General features: G+C 41.7%; 1 protein-coding gene across 11 annotated transcripts in view; it reads right to left on the bottom strand.

The window, feature by feature from the left end:
• The window catches only part of LOC139757321 (uncharacterized), a 70,110-nt gene that overhangs the window by 7,173 nt on the left and 40,682 nt on the right, over window positions 1-22,255 (bottom strand). For all 11 annotated transcript variants that reach the window (XM_071677743.1, XM_071677738.1, XM_071677742.1 and 8 more), the window contains one exon: window positions 20,570-20,685. The gene's annotated coding sequence lies outside the window, so the exon portion shown is untranslated. The remainder of the gene's footprint in view (window positions 1-20,569; window positions 20,686-22,255) is intronic.

Genomic DNA, 22,255 nt, shown 5'->3' with positions numbered 1-22,255 from the left:
CCAACATGTCAAAATAAAAGCTTTATATCATATGCTTATCATACACCAAGATGAGATCATCAGGATCAATTACTAACACTTTACTGAACCTAAATGTATGAAGTCAAAATCATATAGGGAAGGAATCCTTCACATTAGATATTGCTTATCAAATATTGATGATATATAGAGATAAGAACTCTAACGCCAAATTCTGGCAACATATAACAGAGATGAGGTCCTTAGGTTCAAGTGCTTCTGTTGCACCAAAGTATGCACTCTAACATTATGAATTACTCATGTTTTGACAGCAATTTCCAAACATCAAAACTTTGATATATAAATCATAAATCTAATATCAATCCGTACTTACTAATGTTAAGGTGTTTACATTTGTGCAACATTAAATAGACCTTTCAATGGTTTCTTCCTACCACTTCACATGCTCTGGTTCAGTCCAATGACAGCAAGTCAACCCATAAATATCTAGTCATTCCAAATCACTCCATCCTATACAAGCCTTTCACCCTATTGCATGGTCAGGCCCCAATCACGCAAAACCCTTCTCACTCCATCCTTCCTCTCTAATTCAGCCTCTTCTTCCCGTTCTCTCCTCCACTTATGACATACATATCCCATTTCTTAACCTCTTCTCACTCATTCTCTTCATATATCCAAACCATTTCATCAAACCTTCTTAACCTCACTCAACCACACTCATTATTCCCAAACATCTCTCTCGTATCCTTTTATTCATTACTCGATCAAACTCCCTCACACTACTCAGTGTCCTCAAACAGTTCATATCCAACAAATCCACCCTCCTCTACATCAACCAAAGCCTTCGGCCCTTTACTCACCTAATGACTCGCTTCAACTTCCATGGTTACATTTGCTGCCAAGCCCAATCTCACCCACATACACATATATATACATACACATCCACACACGCACATATACATACCTATACATCTCAACATATACATATATATACACACAGAGACATACATATATACACATGTACATAATTCATATTGTCTACCCTTATTCAATCCCATCACCATCCTGCCACACATGAAATGATAACCCCCTCCCCAGCATGTGCATGAGGTAGCACTAGGAATAGACAACAAAGGCCACAATTGTTCACACTCAGTCTCTAGCTGTCATAGATAATGCACCGAAACCAAAGCTCCCTTTCCACATCCAGGCCCCACAAAACTTTCCATGGTTTACCCCAGAAGCTTCACATTCCCTGGTTCAATCCACTGACAGCATGTCAACCCGGTATACCACATCGTCCCAATTCACTCTATTCCTTGCACATCTTTCACCCTCCTGCATGTTCAGGCCCCGATCACTGAAAATCTTCTTCACTCCATCTTTCCACCTACAATTTGGTCTCCCACTTCTTGTTCCCCCTACCTCTGACACATATATCCTCTTTTTGTCAGTCTTTCCTCACTCATTCTCTCCATGTGACCAAACCATTTCAAAACAGCCTCATCTGCTCTCTCAACCAGACTCTTTTTTTTACTACACATCTCTCTTACCCTTCCATTACTTACTCGATCAAACCACCTCACACCACATATTGTCCTCAAATATCTCATTTCCAGCACATCCACCCTCCTCCGCACAACTCTATCTATAGCCCACGCCTCACAACCGTATAACACTGTCGGAACCACTAGTCCTTCAAACATACCCATTTTTGCTTTCCGAGATAATGATCTCGCCTTCCACACATTTTTCAATGCTCCCAGAACTTTCACCCCCTCCCCCACCCTATGACTCACTTCCGCTTCCATGGTTCCATCCGCCACCAAATCCACTCCCAGATATCTAAAGCACTTTACTTCCTCTGGTTTTTCTCCATTCAACCTTACCCCCCAGTTGACTTGTCCCTCAACCCTACTGTAACTAATATCTTTGCTCTTATTCACATTCACTCTAAGCTTTCTTCTTTCACACACTTTACCAAAATCAGTAACCAGCTTCTGTAGCTTTTCATCCGAATCAGCCACCAGTGCTGTATCATCACCAAACAACAACTGACTGACTTCCTAAGCTCTCTCATCCACAACAGACTTCATACATGCTCCTCTCTCCAAAACTCTTGCAGTCACCTCCCTAACAACCCCACCCATAAATAAATTAAGCAACCATGGAGACATCATGCACCCCTGCCGCAAACTGACATTCACTGAGAACCAATCACTTTCCTCTCTTCCTACTCATACACATGGCTTACATCCTCGATAAAAACTTTTCACTGCTTCTAACGACTTGCCTCCGAAACCATATATACTTAATACCTTCCACTGACCATCTCTATCAGCTCTATTGTATGCCTTCTCCAGATCCATAAATGCTACATACAAATCCATTAGCTTTTTTAAGTATTTCCCACATTTATCCCCTTTGCCTTTGAACAATGGCAATATGCAAGCATTCCGCCAATCCTCAGGCACCTCACCATGAGTCATACATACATTAAATAACCTTACCAACAAGTGAACAACACAGTCACACCCTATTTATAAATTCCACTGCAATACCATCCAAACCCGCTGCCTTGCTGGATTTCATCTTCCGCAAAGCTTTTACGACCTCTACTCTGTTTTCTAAATCATTCTCCCTAACCCTTTCACTTTGCACACCACCTCAACAAAAAGATCGTATATCTGACTCTCTATCATCAAACACATTCAACAAACCTTCAAAATACTCACTACCTCTCCTTCTCACATCACCACTACTTGTTATCATCTCCCCATCAGCCCCTTTCACTGATGTTCCCATTTGTTTCCTTGTCTTATGCACTTTATTTACCTCCTTACAAAACATCTTTTTCTTCTTCCTAAAATCTAATGATACTCTCTCACCCCAACTCTCATTTGGCCTCTTTTTCACCTCTTGCACCTTTTTTCTTCACTTCCTGCTTCTTTCTTTTATACATCTCCCAGTCATTTGAATTATTTCCCTGCAAAAATCGTCCAAATGCCTCTCTCTTCTATTTCACTAACAATCTAAATTCTTCATCCCACCACTCACTACCCTTTCTAATCTACCCATCTCCCACACTTCTCATGCCACAAGCATCTTTTGCGCAAGCCATCACTGCCTCCCTAAATACATCCCATTCCTCCCCCACTCCCTTTTCGTCCTTTGTTCTCATCTTTTTCCATTCTGCACTCAGTCTCTTCTGGTACTTCCTCACACATGTCTACTTCCCAAGCTCACTTACCCTCACTACTCTCTTCACCCCAACATTCTCTCTTCTTTTCTGAAAACCTCTACAAATCTTCACCTTCGCCTCCACAAGAAAATGATCATACATCCCTCCAGTTGCACCTCTCAGCACATTAACATCCAAAAGTCTCTCCTTCACGCGCCTATCAATTAACACGTAATCCAATAACGCTCTCAGGCCATACATACGTATACTTATGTATATCTCTCTTTTTAAGCCAGGTACTCCCAATCACCAGTCATTTTTCAGTGCACAAGTCCACAAGTTCTTCACCATTTTCATTTACAACACTGAACACCCCATGTGCATTAATTATTCCCTGAACTGCCACATTAGAGTGGCAGATATAGGGTGTTTTGGTCGGAGTGGTGTGCAAAGTGATAGGGTTAGGGAGAATGATTTGGTGAACAGAGAAGAGGTAGTAAAAGCTTTACGGAAGATGAAAGCCGGCAAGGCAGCAGGTTTGGATGGTATTGCAGTGGAACTTATCAAAAAAAAGTGGGTGACTGTGTTGTTAACTGGCTGGTAAGGATATTCAATGTACCTATGACTCATGGTGAGGTGCCTGAGGATTGGTGGAATGCTTGCATAGTGCCACTGTACAAAGGCAGTGGGGATAAAGGTGAGTGCACAAATTACAGAAGCATAAGTTTGTTGAGTATTCCTGGGAAATTAAATGGAAGGGTATTGATTGAGAGGGTGAAGACATGTACAGAGCATCAGACTGGGGAAGAGCAGTGTGGTTTCAGAAGTGGTAGAGGATGTGTGGATCAGGTGTTTGCTTTGAAGAATGTATGTGAAAATACTTAGAAAAGCAAATGGATTTGTATGTAGCATATATGGATCTGGAGAGGGCATATGATAGAGTTGATAGAAATGCTCTGTGGAAAGTATTAAGAATATATGGGGTGGAAGGCAAGTTGTTAGAAACAGTGAAAAGTTTTTATCGAGGATGTATGTGTATGAGTAGGAAGAGAGGAAAGTGATTGGTTTTCAGTGAAGGTCTGTTTGAAGCAGGTGTGCATGATGTCTCCATGGTTGTTTAATTCGTTTATGGATGGGGTTGTTAGGGAGGTGAATGCAAGAGTTTTGGAGAGAGGGGTATGTATGCAGTCTGTTGTGGAAGAGAGAGCTTGGGAAGTGAGTCAGTTGTTGTTCGCTGATGATACAGTGCTGGTGGCTGATTCGGGTGAGAAACTGCAGAAGCGAGTGACTGAGTTTGGTAAAGTGTGAGAAAGAATAAAGCTGAGAGTAAATGTGAAAAAGAGCAAGGTTATTAGGTATAGAAGGGTTGAGGGACAAGTCAATTGGGAGGTAAGTTTGAATGGAGAAAAACTGGAGGAAGTGAAGTGCTTTAGATATCTGGGAGTGGATTTGGCAGCGGATGGAACCATGGACGCGGAAGTGAGTCATAAGGTTGGGGAGAGGGTGAAAGTGCTGGGAGCATTGAAAAATGTGTGGAAGGCGAGAACATTTTCTCGGAAATGAAAAATAGGTATGTTTGAAGGAATAGTGGCTTTGACAATGTTATACAGTTGCGAGATATGGGCTATAGATAGAGTTGTGCGGAGGGTAGATGTGCTGGAAATGAGATGTTTGAGGACAATAAGTGGTGTGAGGTGGCTTGATCGAGTAAGTAATGAAATGTACATGATTCATACTTGCTGCCTTTATTCATTCCCATCGCCACCTGCCCACACATGAAATGACACCCCCCTCCCCCAAACGCGCGCGAAGTAGCGCTAGAAAAAGACAACAAAAGTCACATTCATTTACACTCAGTCTCTGGCTATCATGATAATCCACTGAAACCACAGCTCCCTTTCCACATCAAAACTTCCACATCAAAAACTTTCCATGGTTTACCCCAGACGCTTCACATGCCTTGGTTCAGTCCATTAACAGCACGTCGACCCCGATATACCACATCGTTCCAATTCACTTTATTCCTTGCATGCCTTTCACCCTCCTGCATGTTTAGGTCCCGTTCACTCAATATCTATTTCACTCCATCCTTCCACCTCCAATTTGGTTTCCCATTACTCCTCGTTCCCTCTACCTCTGATACATATACCCTCTTTGTCAATCTCTCCTCACTCATTCTCTCCATGTGACCACACCGTTTCAATACACCCTCTTTTGCTCTCTCAACCACACTTTTTTTATCAACACACATCTCTCTTACCCTTTCATTACTTACTTAATCAAACCACCTCACACCACATACTGTCCTCAAGCATCTCATTTCCAACACATCCACCCTCCTCCGAACAATAATGTTCTTGCCTTCCACACATTCTTCAACGCTCCCTTCCCCACCCCGTGACTCACTTCTGCTACCATGGTTCCACCTGCTGCAAAATCCACTTCTAGATATCTAAAACACTTCCTTTCCTCCAGTTTTTCTCCATTCAAACTTTTACCTCCCAATTGACTTGTCCCTGTACCCTACTTATACTTAGTCGCCAGCATTAGTTAGGTAGCGCAAGGAAACGGACGAAAGAATGGCCCAACCCACCTAAATACACATGTATATACATAAACACCCACACATATACATACCTATACATTTCAATGTATACATACACATACATACACAGACATATGCATATATATACACATCTACATATTCATGCTTTCTGCCATTATCCATTCCTGTTGGTACCCCGCCACAAATGAAAAACAGCAAATCACCCCCCCCCCCCAACGCACGCGTGCATGCAAGGTAGTGCTAGGAAAATACAACACAGGCCACATTCGGTCACACTCAGTCTCTTGCTGTCATGTGTAATGCACCGAAACCACGGCTCCCTTTACACTTCCAGGCCCCACAAAACTTTCCATGGTTTACCCCAGAAGCTTCACATGCCTGGTTCAATCCACTGACAGCACGCCTTTCACCCTCCTGTCTGTTCAGGCCCCGATTGCTCAAAATCTTTTTCGCTCCATCCTTCCAACTCTAATCTGGTTTGCCACTTCTCCTTGTTCCCTCCACCTCTGACACATATATATTTTTTTTGTCAATCTCTCCTCACTCATTCTCTCCAAATGACCAAACCATTTCAATACACTCTCTCCTGCTCTCTCAACCACACTCTTTTCATCATAGTACACCTCTCATACCCTTTCATTAATTACACAATCAAACCACCTCACTCCACATATTCTCCTCAAACATTTTATTTCCAACACATCCACCCTCTTCCACACAACCCTATCTATAGCCCATGCCTCACAACCATATGACATTGTTGGAACGACTATTGCTTCAAACATGCCCATTTTTGCTTTCCAAGATAACATTCTCACCTTCCACACAATCTTCAACGCTCCCAGAACCTTCACCTCCTCCCGCACCCTATGACTCACTTCTGCTTTCATGGTTCCATCTGCTGCTAAATCCACTCCCAGATACCTAAAACACTTCACTTCCTCCGGTTTTTCACCATTCAAACTTACCTTCCAATTAACTTGCCTATCAACTCAACCTAATTACCTTGCTCTTATTCACATATACTCTCAGCTTTCTTCTTTCACACACTTTACCAAACTGTCACCAGCTTTTGCAGTTTCTCACACAAATCAGCCATCAGCACTGTATCACCAGCGAACAACAACTGACTCACTTCTCAAGACCTCTCATCCACAACAGACTGCATATTTGCCCCTCTCTCCAAAATTTGCATTCACCTCCCTATCAACCCCATCCATAAACAAACTAAACAACCATGGAGACATCATGCACCCCTGCCACACTGGGAACTAATCACTCCTCTCTTCCTACTCGTAAACATGCCTTACATCATTGATAAAAACTTTTCATTGCCTTTCGCTACTTACTTCCCACACCATATACTATTAATACCTCCACAGAGCAAATCTATCAACTCTATCATATGCTTTTTCAAGATCCATAAATGCTACATACAAATCCATCTGTTTTTCTGAGTATTTCTCAAATACATTCTTCATAGCAAACACCTAATCCATACATCCTTTACCACTTCTGAAAACACACTGCTCTTCCCAAATATGATGTTCTATACATGCCTTCACCCTCTCAATCAATACCCTCCCATATAATTTCCCAGGAATACTCAACAAACTTATACCTCTGTAATTTGAGCATTCACCTTTATCCCCTTTGCCTTTGTACAATGGCACTATGCATGCATTCCACCAATCCTCAGGCACTTCACCATGAACCATATATACACTGAATATCCTCGCCAATCAGTCAACAATACAGTCAGCCCCGTTTTTAATAAATTCCACCACAATACCTTGCAAAGCCTTGCCGGCTTTCATCTTCCACAGATTTTTCAATACCTCTTCTCTGTTTACCAAACCATTCTCCCTGACCCTCTCACTTCGCACACTACCTTGATCAAAACACCCTATATCTGCCACTCTATCATCAAACACATTCAACAAACCTTCAAAATACTCACTCCATCTCCTTCCCACTTCACCACTACTTGTTATTATCTACCCATTAGCCCTCTTCATCAATGTTTCCATTTCCTCTCTTGTCTTATGCACTTTATTCACCTCCTTCCAAAACATCTTTTTATTCTCCCTAAAATTTAATGGTACTCTTTCACCTCAACTCTCATTTGCCCTCTTTTTCACCTCTTGCACCTTTCTCTTGACCTCCTGCCTCTTTCTTTTATACAACTCCCAGTCATTTGCACTATTTCCCTGCAAAAATCGTCCAAATGCCTCTCTCTTCCTTTTCACTAACAATCTAAATTCTTCATCCCACCACTCACTACCCTTTCTAATCTACCCATCTCCCACCTTCTCATGCCACAAGCATCTTTTGCGCAAGCCATCACTGCTCCCTAAATACATCCCATTCCTCCCCCACTCCCTTTTCGTCCTTTGTTCTCACCTTTTTCCATTCTGCACTCAGTCTCTTCTGGTACTTCCTCACACATGTCTACTTCCCAAGCTCACTTACCCTCACTACTCTCTTCACCCCAACATTCTCTCTTCTTTTCTGAAAACCTCTACAAATCTTCACCTTTCGCCTCCACAAGAAAATGATCATACATCCCTCCAGTTGCACCTCTCAGCACATTAACATCCAAAAGTCTCTCTTTCACGCGCCTATCAATTAACACGTAATCCAATAACGCTCTCAGGCCATACATACGTATACTTATGTATATCTCTCTTTTTAAGCCAGGTACTCCCAATCACCAGTCATTTTTCAGCGCACAAGTCCACAAGTTCTTCACCATTTTCATTTACAACACTGAACACCCCATGTGCACTAATTATTCCCTGAACTGCCACATTAGAGTGGCAGATATAGGGTGTTTTGGTCGGGGTGGTGTGCAAAGTGATAGGGTTAGGGAGAATGATTTGGTGAACAGAGAAGAGGTAGTAAAAGCTTTACGGAAGATGAAAGCCGGCAAGGCAGCAGGTTTGGATGGTATTGCAGTGGAACTTATCAAAAAAAAGTGGGTGACTGTGTTGTTAACTGGCTGGTAAGGATATTCAATGTACCTATGACTCATGGTGAGGTGCCTGAGGATTGGTGGAATGCTTGCATAGTGCCACTGTACAAAGGCAGTGGGGATAAAGGTGAGTGCACAAATTACAGAAGCATAAGTTTGTTGAGTATTCCTGGGAAATTAAATGGAAGGGTATTGATTGAGAGGGTGAAGAAAAGTACAGAGCATCAGACTGGGGAAGAGCAGTGTGGTTTCAGAAGTGGTAGAGGATGTGTGGATCAGGTGTTTGCTTTGAAGAATGTATGTGAAAATACTTAGAAAAGCAAATGGATTTGTATGTAGCATATATGGATCTGGAGAGGGCATATGATAGAGTTGATAGAAATGCTCTGTGGAAAGTATTAAGAATATAAGGGGTGGAAGGCAAGTTGTTAGAAACAGTGAAAAGTTTTTATCGAGGATGTATGTGTATGAGTAGGAAGAGAGGAAAGTGATTGGTTTTCAGTGAACGTCTGTTTGAAGCAGGTGTGCATGATGTCTCCATGGTTGTTTAATTCGTTTATGGATGGGGTTGTTAGGGAGGTGAATGCAAGAGTTTTGGAGAGAGGGGTATGTATGCAGTCTGTTGTGGATGAGAGAGCTTGGGAAGTGAGTCAGTTGTTGTTCGCTGATGATACAGTACTGGTGGCTGATTCGGGTGAGAAACTGCAGAAGCGAGTGACTGAGTTTGGTAAAGTGTGAGAAAGAAGAAAGTTAAGAGTAAATGTGAAAAAGAGCAAGGTTATTAGGTATAGAAGGGTTGAGGGACAAGTCAATTGGGAGGTAAGTTTGAATGGAGAAAAACTGGAGGAAGTGAAGTGCTTTAGATATCTGGGAGTGGATTTGGCAGCAGATGGAACCATGGACGCGGAAGTGAGTCATAGGGTTGGGGAGAGGGTGAAAGTGCTGGGAGCACTGAAAATTGTGTGGAAGGCGAGAACATTTTCTCGGAAATGAAAAATAGGTATGTTTGAAGGAATAGTGGCTTTGACAATGTTATACAGTTGCGAGATATGGGCTATAGATAGAGTTGTGCAGAGGAGGGTAGATGTGCTGGAAATGAGATGTTTGAGGACAATATGTGGTGTGAGGTGGCTTGATCGAGTAAGTAATGAAATGTACATGATTCATACTTGCTGCCTTTATTCATTCCCATCGCCACCTGCCCACACATGAAATGACACCCCCCTCAACCCAAACGCGCGCGAAGTAGCACTAGAAAAAGACAACAAAGGTCACATTTGTTTACACTCAGTCTCTGGCTATCATGATAATCCACTGAAACCACATCTCCCTTTCCACATCAAAACTTCCACATCAAAAACTTTCCATGGTTTACCCCAGACGCTTCACATGCCTTGGTTCAGTCCATTAACAGCACGTCAACCCCGATATACCACATCGTTCCAATTCACTTTATTCCTTGCATGCCTTTCACCCTCCTGCATGTTTAGGTCCCGTTCACTCAATATCTATTTCACTCCATCCTTCCACCTCCAATTTGGTTTCCCATTACTCCTCGTTCCCTCTACCTCTGATACATATACCCTCTTTGTCAATCTCTCCTCACTCATTCTCTCCATGTGACCACACCGTTTCAATACACCCTCTTTTGCTCTCTCAACCACACTTTTTTTATCAACACACATCTCTCTTACCCTTTCATTACTTACTCAATCAAACCACCTCACACCACATACTGTCCTCAAGCATCTCATTTCCAACACATCCACCCTCCTCCGAACAATAATGTTCTTGCCTTCCACACATTCTTCAACGCTCCTTCCCCACCCCATGACTCACTTCTGCTACCATGGTTCCACCTGCTGCAAAATCCACTTCCAGATATCTAAAACACTTCCTTTCCTCCAGTTTTTCTCCATTCAAACTTTTACCTCCCAATTGACTTGTTCCTGTACCCTACTTATACTTAGTCGCCAGCATTAGTGAGGTAGCACAAGGAAACGGACGAAAGAATGGCCCAACCCACCTAAATACACATGTATATACATAAACACCCACACATATACATACCTATACATTTCAATGTATACATACACATACATACACAGACATATGCATATATATACACATCTACATATTCATGCTTTCTGCCATTATCCATTCCCGTTGGTACCCCGCCACAAATGAAAAAAAGCAAATCACCCCCCCCCCCCCAACGCACGCGTGCATGCAAGGTGCTAGGAAAATACAACACAGGCCACATTCGGTCACACTCAGTCTCTTGCTGTCATGTGTAATGCACCGAAACCACAGCTCCCTTTACACATCCAGGCCCCACAAAACTTTCCATGGTTTACCCCAGAAGCTTCACATGCCCTGGTTCAATCCATTGACAGCACACCTTTCACCCTCCTGTCTGTTCAGGCCCCGATTGCTCAAAATCTTTTTCGCTCCATCCTTCCAACTCTAATCTGGTTTGCCACTTCTCCTTGTTCCCTCCACCTCTGACACATATATTTTTTTTTGTCAATCTCTCCTCACTCATTCTCTCCAAATGACCAAACCATTTCAATACACTCTCTCCTGCTCTCTCAACCACACTCTTTTCATCATAGCACACCTCTCATACCCTTTCATTAATTACACAATCAAACCACCTCACTCCACATATTCTCCTCAAACATTTTATTTCCAACACATCCACCCTCTTCCACACAACCCTATCTATAGCCCATGCCTCACAACCATATGACATTGTTGGAACGACTATTGCTTCAAACATGCCCATTTTTGCTTTCCAAGATAACATTCTCACCTTCCACACACTCTTCAATGCTCCCAGAACCTTCACCTCCTCCCGCACCCTATGACTCACTTCTGCTTTCATGGTTCCATCTGCTGCTAAATCCACTCCCAGATACCTAAAACACTTCACTTCCTCCGGTTTTTCACCATTCAAACTTACCTTCCAATTAACTTGCCTATCAACTCAACCTAATTACCTTGCTCTTATTCACATATACTCTCAGCTTTCTTCTTTCACACACTTTACCAAACTGTCACCAGCTTTTGCAGTTTCTCACACAAATCAGCCATCAGCACTGTATCACCAGCGAACAACAACTGACTCACTTCTCAAGACCTCTCATCCACAACAGACTGCATATTTGCCCCTCTCTCCAAAATTTGCATTCACCTCCCTATCAACCCCATCCATAAACAAACTAAACAACCATGGAGACATCATGCACCCCTGCCACACTGGGAACTAATCACTCCTCTCTTCCTACTCGTAAACATGCCTTACATCATTGATAAAAACTTTTCATTGCCTTTCGCTACTTACTTCCCACACCATATACTATTAATACCTCCACAGAGCAAATCTATCAACTCTATCATATGCTTTTTCAAGATCCATAAATGCTACATACAAATCCATCTGTTTTTCTGAGTATTTCTCAAATACATTCTTCATAGCAAACACCTAATCCATACATCCTTTACCACTTCTGAAAACACACTGCTCTTCCCAAATATGATGTTCTATACATGCCTTCACCCTCTCAATCAATACCCTCCCATATAATTTCCCAGGAATACTCAACAAACTTATACCTCTGTAATTTGAGCATTCACCTTTATCCCCTTTGCCTTTGTACAATGGCACTATGCATGCATTCCACCAATCCTCAGGCACTTCACCATGAACCATATATACACTGAATATCCTCGCCAATCAGTCAACAATACAGTCACCCCCGTTTTTAATAAATTCCACCACAATACCTTGCAAAGCCTTGCCGGCTTTCATCTTCCACAGATTTTTCAATACCTCTTCTCTGTTTACCAAACCATTCTCCCTGACCCTCTCACTTCGCACACTACCTTGATCAAAACACCCTATATCTGCCACTCTATCATCAAACACATTCAACAAACCTTCAAAATACTCACTCCATCTCCTTCCCACTTCACCACTACTTGTTATTATCTACCCATTAGCCCTCTTCATCAATGTTTCCATTTCCTCTCTTGTCTTATGCACTTTATTCACCTCCTTCCAAAACATCTTTTTATTCTCCCTAAAATTTAATGGTACTCTTTCACCTCAACTCTCATTTGCCCTCTTTTTCACCTCTTGCATCTTTCTCTTGACCTCCTGCCTCTTTCTTTTATACAACTCCCAGTCATTTGCACTATTTCCCTGCAAAAATTGTCCAAATGCCTCTCTCCTCCCTTTCACTAACAATCCCACCGCTCACTACCCTTTCTAATCTGCCCACCTCCCACCTTTCTCATGCCACAAGAATCTTTTGCACAAAGCATCACTGCTTCCCTAAATACATCCCATTCCTCCCCCACTCCCCTTACATCATTTGCTCTCACCTTTTTCCATTCTGCAGTCAATCTCTCCTGGTACTTCCTCACACAAGTCTCCATTCCAAGGTCACTTACGCTCACCACTCTCTTCACCCTAACATTCTCTATTATTTTCTGAAAACCTCTACATATCTTCACCTTTGCCTCCACGAGACAATGATCAGATATCCCTCCAGCTGCCCCTCTCGGCACATTAACATCCAAAAGTCTCTCTTTCATGCACCTATCAATTAATAAGTAATCCAATAATGCTCTCTAGCCATCTCTCATACTTACATACATATACTTATGTATATCTCTCTTTTTAAACCAGGTATTCCCAGTCACCAGTCCTTTTTCAGCACACAAATATATAAGCACTTCACAATTTCCATTTACAACACTGAACACCCCATGTACACCAATTATTCCCTCAACTGCCACATTATTCACCCATCACTATAACCCGGTCTCGTGCATCAAAGCTGCTAACACGCTCACTCAGCTGCTCCCAAAACACTTGCCTCTCATGATCTTTCTTCTCACGACCAGGTGCATGGGAGCCATTAATCACCCATCTATCTCCATCCACATTCAGTTTTACCCATATCAATCTAGAGTTTACTTCTTACACTCTATCAAAACTCCCACAACTCCTGCTTCAGGAGTAGTGCTACTCCCTCCTTTGCTCTTGTCCTCTCACCAACCCCTGACTTTACCCACAAGACATTCCCAAGACATTTCATTAAGCCAAAACATCGGGTTCCTTTCCTCAAACATGCTACCTATCTCTCCCTTTTCCTCATCTTGGTTATATCCACACACATTTAGACACCCCAATCTAAGCTTTCGTGGAGGATGAGCACTCCCCGCATGACTCCTTCTGCTTCCCCTTTTAGAAAGTTAAAATACAAGGAGGAAAGGGTTTCTAGCCTCCCACTTCCGTCCCCTTTAGTCGCTTTTTACGACATGCAGGAATGCGTGGGAAGTATTCTTTCTCCCCTATCCCCAGGGATATACATAATCCCCGGAGATATAGGAGAAAGAATACTTACTACGTATTCCCTGCATGTTCTAAGAGGAGACTAAAAGGGTAGGAAGAAGGAGGCTGGAAATCCTCCACTCTCTTTTTCAGTTTTCCAAAAGAAGGGACATAAAAGAGGTCCAAGGAGGATATTTCCTCTAAGGCTCAGTTCTCTGTCCTTAGTGCTAACTCACTAATGTGGGAAATGGTGAATATGTATGAGACAATAGTCCACATCAAGATGAAGCATTAACTGAAATATAGAGGATTATGAAAGGGAAAAGAAAATGCAAGGAAAAGTGTTAACAAATTCTAAAGGGAGGGAAATGCCTGTCTTTGAAAATGTGCCAGGTCACACTTATCATGAAAGACACAAGAAGGTATAGAGTTCCAAAGCTTTGAGGTACTAGGAAAGAAGCAGTTATCAAAACGGGCCACCCTTGAGTTGCCAACAGCCACACAATAATCATTTGATGCAGCAGCTTGCCGAGTATTGGGTGGTCTAGCCAAAGGTGGGAGCACACATGGAGCCAGTTCTTGGGAATAAAAATCAAAGCAATACTTATAGAAGAGGGAAAGTGAACCAACATTGCAGCGTAGGGCAAGGGGGTCTAGTTTGGAAGTTAGCCTGGGTCAGGTCATAATTCAACCGCTTTTAACTTAACTCTGTCAAGTAAGGATACAGAGTTAGAACCACCCTAAATGCGAGAGCAGTACTCCATACAAGTATGATCCACTGTTTGTACAAACAGAGCAACTGTTCATAAGAAAAGAAATTTCGACGTCTAAACAGAATCCCAGTTTCTTAAGAGACAAACTTATCTATTTCCATAATGTGGGAGTTTCCTTTCTTAGAAAGAGTGGATGTTACAGTAACACCAAGTATGTTAACCGAGTCAAGAGGTGGAATTAGAGAACCATCAAAGGAGAGACGAGAGTTTTCAATAAAGAATGGGTAAAAACTAGGTCTTGGAGACATTAAACTTCACAAGATTTTGTCTACCACACTGATATATCCTGTCTAGGTCTGAGTTTATTGAGGAAGCTGTGTCAGGACAAGATGCAGATCGAGTGAGAGAGCTGAACTGAAGGATGTGGATGAATGCAGTGTTGAGTCGTCAGTGTATGAGTGCTCTTGGTTATTTGTGGTACAGAGGAAATCATTGATAAAAAAAGAGAAATAATGTAGAGGACAGACCAGAACCTTGAAGGACATCACTGTTGATAGAATAAGAGAGGGGAAGCTCATCCATCAGCAACCATAAATATAGATTGGCCAGAGAGGATGACAAAGATGAAGGAACAAAGTGAGGGAGAGAAGCCAAAACAAGAAAGGAGCCTAGAGATGACACCTTGATGCCACACCTTGTCAAAAGCCTTAGATATATCAGGGGCAAGTACAAATGACTGCCTAAATCTTTTGGGGATGATGGCCAGACATTAGTAAGACAGGAAAGAATATCACCAGTAGATCTCGCCTATATAAGCCATACTGGTGATCAGAGAGAAGACTATGATTTTTGAGGCGTTTAAGGATATTGGGAGTTGAGGGTGGATTCTAAGCTCTGAAAATAGATATCAATTCAACAGGATGATAGTTCGAGAGGTTGAATTGGTCATCCTTCAGGATGGGATGTATCAATACAAGGTTCTGAGAAGGAAAAGGTTTTTAAACAGTAATGGAACAGACAAGCAAGCACAGGTGCAAATTCAAAGGCACACCCTTTCTTGGAACAGACAAGCAAGCACAGGTGCAAGTTCAGAGGCACACTCTTTCAGTACATGGGGATGGATGCCATCAGGACCATAAGCCTTGTACGTGTCCAGAAAGAGTAGTGCTTTCCAGACAGTCCGAAAAAAAATAATGAGGTTTGGCATAGGATTAGTAAGAGGAGCATCAGGGGGTGAGAGAATGTTAGACTCATCCATGGTAGAGTTAGGGAAACAGGAACCAAAAAGTGCTGCTTTATCTATAGGAGAGACTGATACAGTAATATCTGAATGGAGAAGTGAAGTAAAGGTAGAGCAAGAGAAGTTTAGTGATACCCTTAGCTAGAGACCACAAAGACCTATCGCTGGATGATAAGTCATCACACCTCCTTTGAATAAAGGAATTCTTTGCTTCATGAATAACATACTTGCAATGATTACGGGTAGTGATACATACTGAATGGGAGTCTTTCCAAGCCCAATGTGCCTGATCCCTTGCCTGAATGGCCTCAGAACAGGAAGAAGATATCTTGGAGAAAGAGTAGATAAATGCTTCCATTCCCACAAGAATAATCTCTGCTATGCATCTGGCAGAGATAGAAGGTAAATTACCAGTACTACTGCCTGGGTATTCCCTGGGGATTGGAGAGAAAGAACATTTCCCACTTATTCCCTGCATGTTATAGAAGGCAACTAAAGGGGCTGGAAATCCTCCCCTCTAGCTTTAATTTTCCAAAAGAAGGAACAGATGGGGACAAAGTGAGGAGTTTTCCCCTCTATGGTTTAGTCATATGCTCTAGAACACTACCTCACTAAAGCGGGAAATGGCAAGTATATATGAAAAAAAAATGCCTGGGTTTCTGGTGGCTTAGTGACAGCTACTGAGTTTGCTAGCACTTCAGTGGTTGTCAAGCTGCACTCCTCTGACCCAAGTGGCTGTCTTCTTTCTGCCTCACTTACACGTGGACTATTGGCATTCTGTCCACAGCTACTGAGTCTGCTAGCACTTCAGTGGTTGTCAAGTTGCACTCCTCTGACCCATGTGGCTGTCTTCTTTCTGCCTCACTCACACGTGAACTATTGGCATTCTGTCCACAAACAACAATCCCACTTTGACATACATAACACTTGACAATACTTAACTCACACAGCTCATTCTTCGTAACTCTAAATTCTCCTGTGGTGAGATCTATGCACTAGCCCTGCCTTTTGACAAAATGGTAGGAGCAATAGATAGAAACAGCAGGTAGGAGCATTCAGGCTCGAGCATTAGGTAGAGACATTAGGTGGAAGTAGTAGGTAAGAGCATTACATAGTAGTAGTCATTAGGAACATTAAGTAGGATTCTCTGCAAACACTGCGTTAGACTTGCCCTCTGCCAATGGCCTCTTAAGGGTGAGGCACTAAAGGATAAGAAGCAGAACTGGAGTTCACTAGTTATGGAGACTATTTCTATGGCCACCTCCTTCAGGGAATTTCACTTAGAAGAGGCATTTGAGATATAGATACACAGATAGATAGACAAACACCTAGAAGGATCACCACATAAGAGATAGTCATGTATCCAAGGAAAGTCAGAACAGCATTTTCTCAAGTTCTTTCAGTCAGCTTTGTTGAGGTGCTAATATCTACATTTAAAAAGGGCTGCTGAAGGAGGGTGGTGCCATTAGAATAGATAAATGTACGAGAATGTAATCAAAAGAACCAACTGGGGGGGATTGTGTAGATACAGCAGGATGGATAAGAAGTGAAAAAGATCCAGAATATTCAGTGGCCAAAGCGGACAGGAATATAGTTAAGGTGGGAGAACATTTTTTTCTAGATCAATAAAAATGGAGATCAAGTTGGCTTCAATCCCCCCACCATCCACATGGGATGAATTCAACCACTACCTATGGTGAATGTTGAAATACCATAAGCAGAGCATCTTGGTTTGAGGGTGAAAAGATGCTACAGTCTCGTGGCAGGAATTTACATGGTCAAGGAAAGATAAAAAATTTGTATAATTAGGAGAGCAATAAGTGACATATAAGGAAATGTGATAGATGAGAGACAGACCTTGAGCCACACAAAATTTAGGGACTTGAGGTCCTCTCTCTTTCCCTCTTTATTGCTTAATCAATCATAAAACCTTAAACCACATACTGTCTGCAAACATTTCATTTCTAACAAATCCACCCTCCTCTGCACATCCTCATCTACAGCACATTCCTCACTTCCATATGATATTGTTGGGACTCCCATACCTTCAAACATACCCATCTTTGCCCTCCCAGACGACTACTCCTCTTTCCACCTATTTTCAAGTTATCCATCCTAGGACTAGCTTCCTATTCCATGGCTACAGTCACTGCCATGTTCACCCCCAGGTGTACAAAATGCTTCAATTCCTCTAATCTTTTCTCCATTCAAACTTGCACACATACAAACCTGTTCCTCAATGCTGCTAAACCTACTAACCTACCTTTTATTCATATTCACTCTTAATCTCCTACTTTCACACACCCTTCCAAACCCAATCACCAACTTCTGAACTTTCTGACTCAATTCTGCCACCAGCACAGCAGCCTCAGCAAATAACAACTGATTTACTTACTAAGCCCCCTCATTCCCTACAGATTGTGTATACTCATCCCTCTTTCCAAGTCTCTCTCATTTACCTCCTTCACTATCCTATCCATAAACAAATTAAACAGCCATGGTGACATCAAACACCCTAGCCACAGACCAACCTTCACTTGAAACCACTCACTCTCCTCTTCCTATTTGTAAACATGCCTTACACCCTTGATGAAAATTTCTCACTGCTTATCAAAGCATTCCTCCTACACCATATATACTTAAAACATTGCACAAGGTATCTCCATCAACCCTGTCATATGTTTTCATTATATCCATAATTGCCACATACAAATCCTGTTCCTCTAAGTTTTTCACACACATTCATCGACACAAACACCTGATCCACAAATCTTTTAACACTTCTGAAGCCACAGTGCTCCTCCCCAATCTGATGCTCTGTATATTCCTTCACCCTCTTAATCAACACCTACCCATACAACTTACCAGGTACACTTAACAAGCTTATACCTCCGTAGCTCAAACACTCAGCTTTGTTCCCCTTGCCTTCATACATATACAAGTATTCTGCAAATCCTTAGGCACCTCACCATGATCCGTACACATGGTAAAAATCATAACTCACCAATCAACAACACAGTCACCCCTTTTCTTTATAAAATTCAACTCCAATTCCAACTCCAGCTGCCTTGCTGCATTTCATCTTATGTAAGGCTTTCACCACCTTTTCTCACTTTACCAAACCACTCTCCATAGCTTTCTCACTTTGCATACCACCCAAACCAAACACCTACATCTGTCATCCTATCATCAAACACACTCAAAAGTCCTTCAAAATACTCTCCATCTCCTCACTTGATCACCATCTATCACTATTTCTAAATTGGCCCCCTTCACCAAAGTTCCCATATGTTTTCTTATTTTTCACACACTATTATCCTCTTGCAAAAATCTTAATCTTCCTTAAGTTTATTGATACTCAACCCAGCTCTCATTCATCCTTTTTTTTCAACCCTTGCAGCTTCCTCTTGACCTCCTGCTGCTTTCTCTAATATCTCCCTCTAATCATTTGCACTCCTTCCCAGTAAGTACCAACATATACCTCTCTTTTCTCTTTCACTAGCAACTTCACTTCTTCATCTCACCACTCACTACCCTTTCTAATCTGCCCACCTCCCAACTCATGTATGTCATAAGCATCTCTCGTATATGCCAGCTCCGCTTCCCTAAATATCTCCCATTTCCCTAGCTTTGCTTGTACTCATATTTTGCCATTCCACACTAAATCTTTCCTGGTATTTTTCAAACAAGCCTTTTTTCCAAGCTCACTTACTCTCACCACTTTCTTATCTCTATTTTCTGAACACCATTACAAATCTTCACTCTTGCTCCACACCACGTTCAACAGAATTTGTGAAAACTAAACCCAGCAGCCAATATGTACCTGAAAGATGGATATCAGTTGAAATTCACTGATGTTACATGTAAAATTACGTGGTCAAGTATGAACTGGAATCCAGTTGTGTCTATATGAACATAAAGAATATGCAACAACAGCTTCCAAGTGAAAATCATAGCAATCACAAATTACAAGAATAAGGCAATATAAAGTAAGGTTTGGTAAGGTTCTCATAAATTTGAAGTGATTCTTTATGTACTTTAGCTATATTTCCCTGATATACATAATCCTCACCACTACAATCTTATTTACTATCAAAGAACAGGTATAGTATACTGAATCTTGTTTTGTTCCTTATATTCTGATCTTTATATGCTAAATTACCTTTGCAAAACAATTTCATTCAGTAATCAAAACCAGTCTTGTGTAGCTGAACTTTTAATTGGTAAATTTACCAAGTAGGAGTACCACGGAATTGACTTTTAGCTTTGAGGAAAAATAAATACATCAATGGATTCAAGCTGAGTAGATGCGATCTAGACTGGGTAAGCATGATTTCAAGCAATACCTCTATCTTAAAAATAAGTAAATGTAAGGGGACTGCTATGTTCCAGGAAACCAGGGTGCATATGAAAGTGAAAAACCACAGTAAATCAAGAGAAGCTTTGAAAATCTCAAGTAACTTGACCATAGGGCCAAGACTTGCCTTTATCACAGCTGAAGCATCACAAAAATTACTATAAATCAAGAAGTTTGAAAATCTCAAGTAATTTCACCATAGGGCCAGGACTTACCTCTATCACAGCTGAAGCATAACAAAATTTTTGTCATCTTCTGCACTGGTTGCATGTAACAAGAGGAAGTAAACACACTCAGCCACTACAGCAATAGAGTCAAAAAACAATTTTTCCTGCAAGTGGAAACAGGACACTGTAATTCACATACCTTTTTTTCTAAATAACAAGAAAAGTCCAATTTACCTCTCCAACTGTAGTTACTTTGAATACAGCATGATTTAGTTTGGCAATGCTTGTGGCTTAGAATACAATAACAGTTGCAAATCATTTTTCTCCGTTCAAACTTACCTCCCAATCAACCTGTCCCTCAACCCTACAAAACCTAATAACCTTCATGTTTACTCTCTTCTTTCTTCTTTCACACACGTTACCAGACTCATCACCAGCTTCTGCAGTTTTTCACCCGAATTAGCTACCAGTGTTGTATTATCAGTGAACAATAACTGACTCACTTCCCAAGCCCTTTCATCCAGAACAGACTGCATACTTGCCCCCTCTCCAAAACTCTTGTATTCACCTCCCTAACAACCCCATCCATGAACATATTAAACAACCATGGAGACATCATGCACCCCTGCTGCAAACCAACATTCACTGGGAACCAATCCCTTTCCAATCTTCCTACTCGAACACATGCCTTACGTCCTTGGTAAAAACTTTTCACTGCTTCTAGCAATTACCTACCACACCATATACTCTTAAAACCTTCCACAAAGCATCTCTGTCCACCCTCTCATGTGCCTTCTCCAGATCCATAAATGCTATATACAAATCCTCTGTTTTTCTAAATATTTCACACACACATTCTTCAAAGCAAACACAGGATCCACATATCCTCTACCACTTCTGGAACCACACTGCTCTTCTCCAATCTGATATTCTGTACATGTCTTTAACCTTTCAATCAATACCTTCTCATATAATTTCCCAGGAATACTCAACAAACTTATGATCCTGTGGTTTGAACATTAACCTTTATCCCCTTTGCCTTTGTTCAATGGCACTATGCATGCATTCTGCCAATCCTCAGGCACTTCACCATGATCCATACAAACATTAAATATCCTTACCAACCAATTAACAACACAGTCAACCCCCTTTTTGATAAATTTCACTACAACACCATCCAAACCTGCTGCCTTGCTGGCTTTCATCTTGCGCAAAGCTTTCTCTACCTCTTCTCTGTTCACCAAACCATTCTCCCAGACCCTCTCACTTCGCACACCACCCCGACCAAAACACCCTCCATCTGCCACTCTATCATCAAACATACAACAAACCTTCAAAATATTCACTCCATCTCCTTCTCACTTCATCACTACTCGTTATTACCTCGCCATTTGCCCGTGTTACCATCTGTTCTCTTGACTTATGCACTTTATTTACCTCCTTCCAAAACATCTTTTTTATCATTTTTTTTATCATTCTATTTTACTTTGTCGCTGTCTCCCACGTTCGTGAGGTAGCGCAAGGAAACAGACAAAAGAATGGCCCTACCCACCCACATACACATGTATATACATACACATCCACGCATGCAAATATACATACCTATACATCTCTTCGTGTACATATAAATACACACAAAGACATATACACATATACACATGTACATAATTCATACTGTCTGCCTTTATTCATTCCCATCGCTAACCCGCCACACATAAAATAACAACCCCCCTC

The sequence above is a fragment of the Panulirus ornatus genome, chromosome 25 (assembly GCF_036320965.1).
Source record: "Panulirus ornatus isolate Po-2019 chromosome 25, ASM3632096v1, whole genome shotgun sequence".
NCBI lineage: Eukaryota > Metazoa > Arthropoda > Malacostraca > Decapoda > Palinuridae > Panulirus > Panulirus ornatus.
Note: the sequence above shows the minus strand (reverse complement) of the source record. Positions and strands in the feature narration are given on the sequence as shown.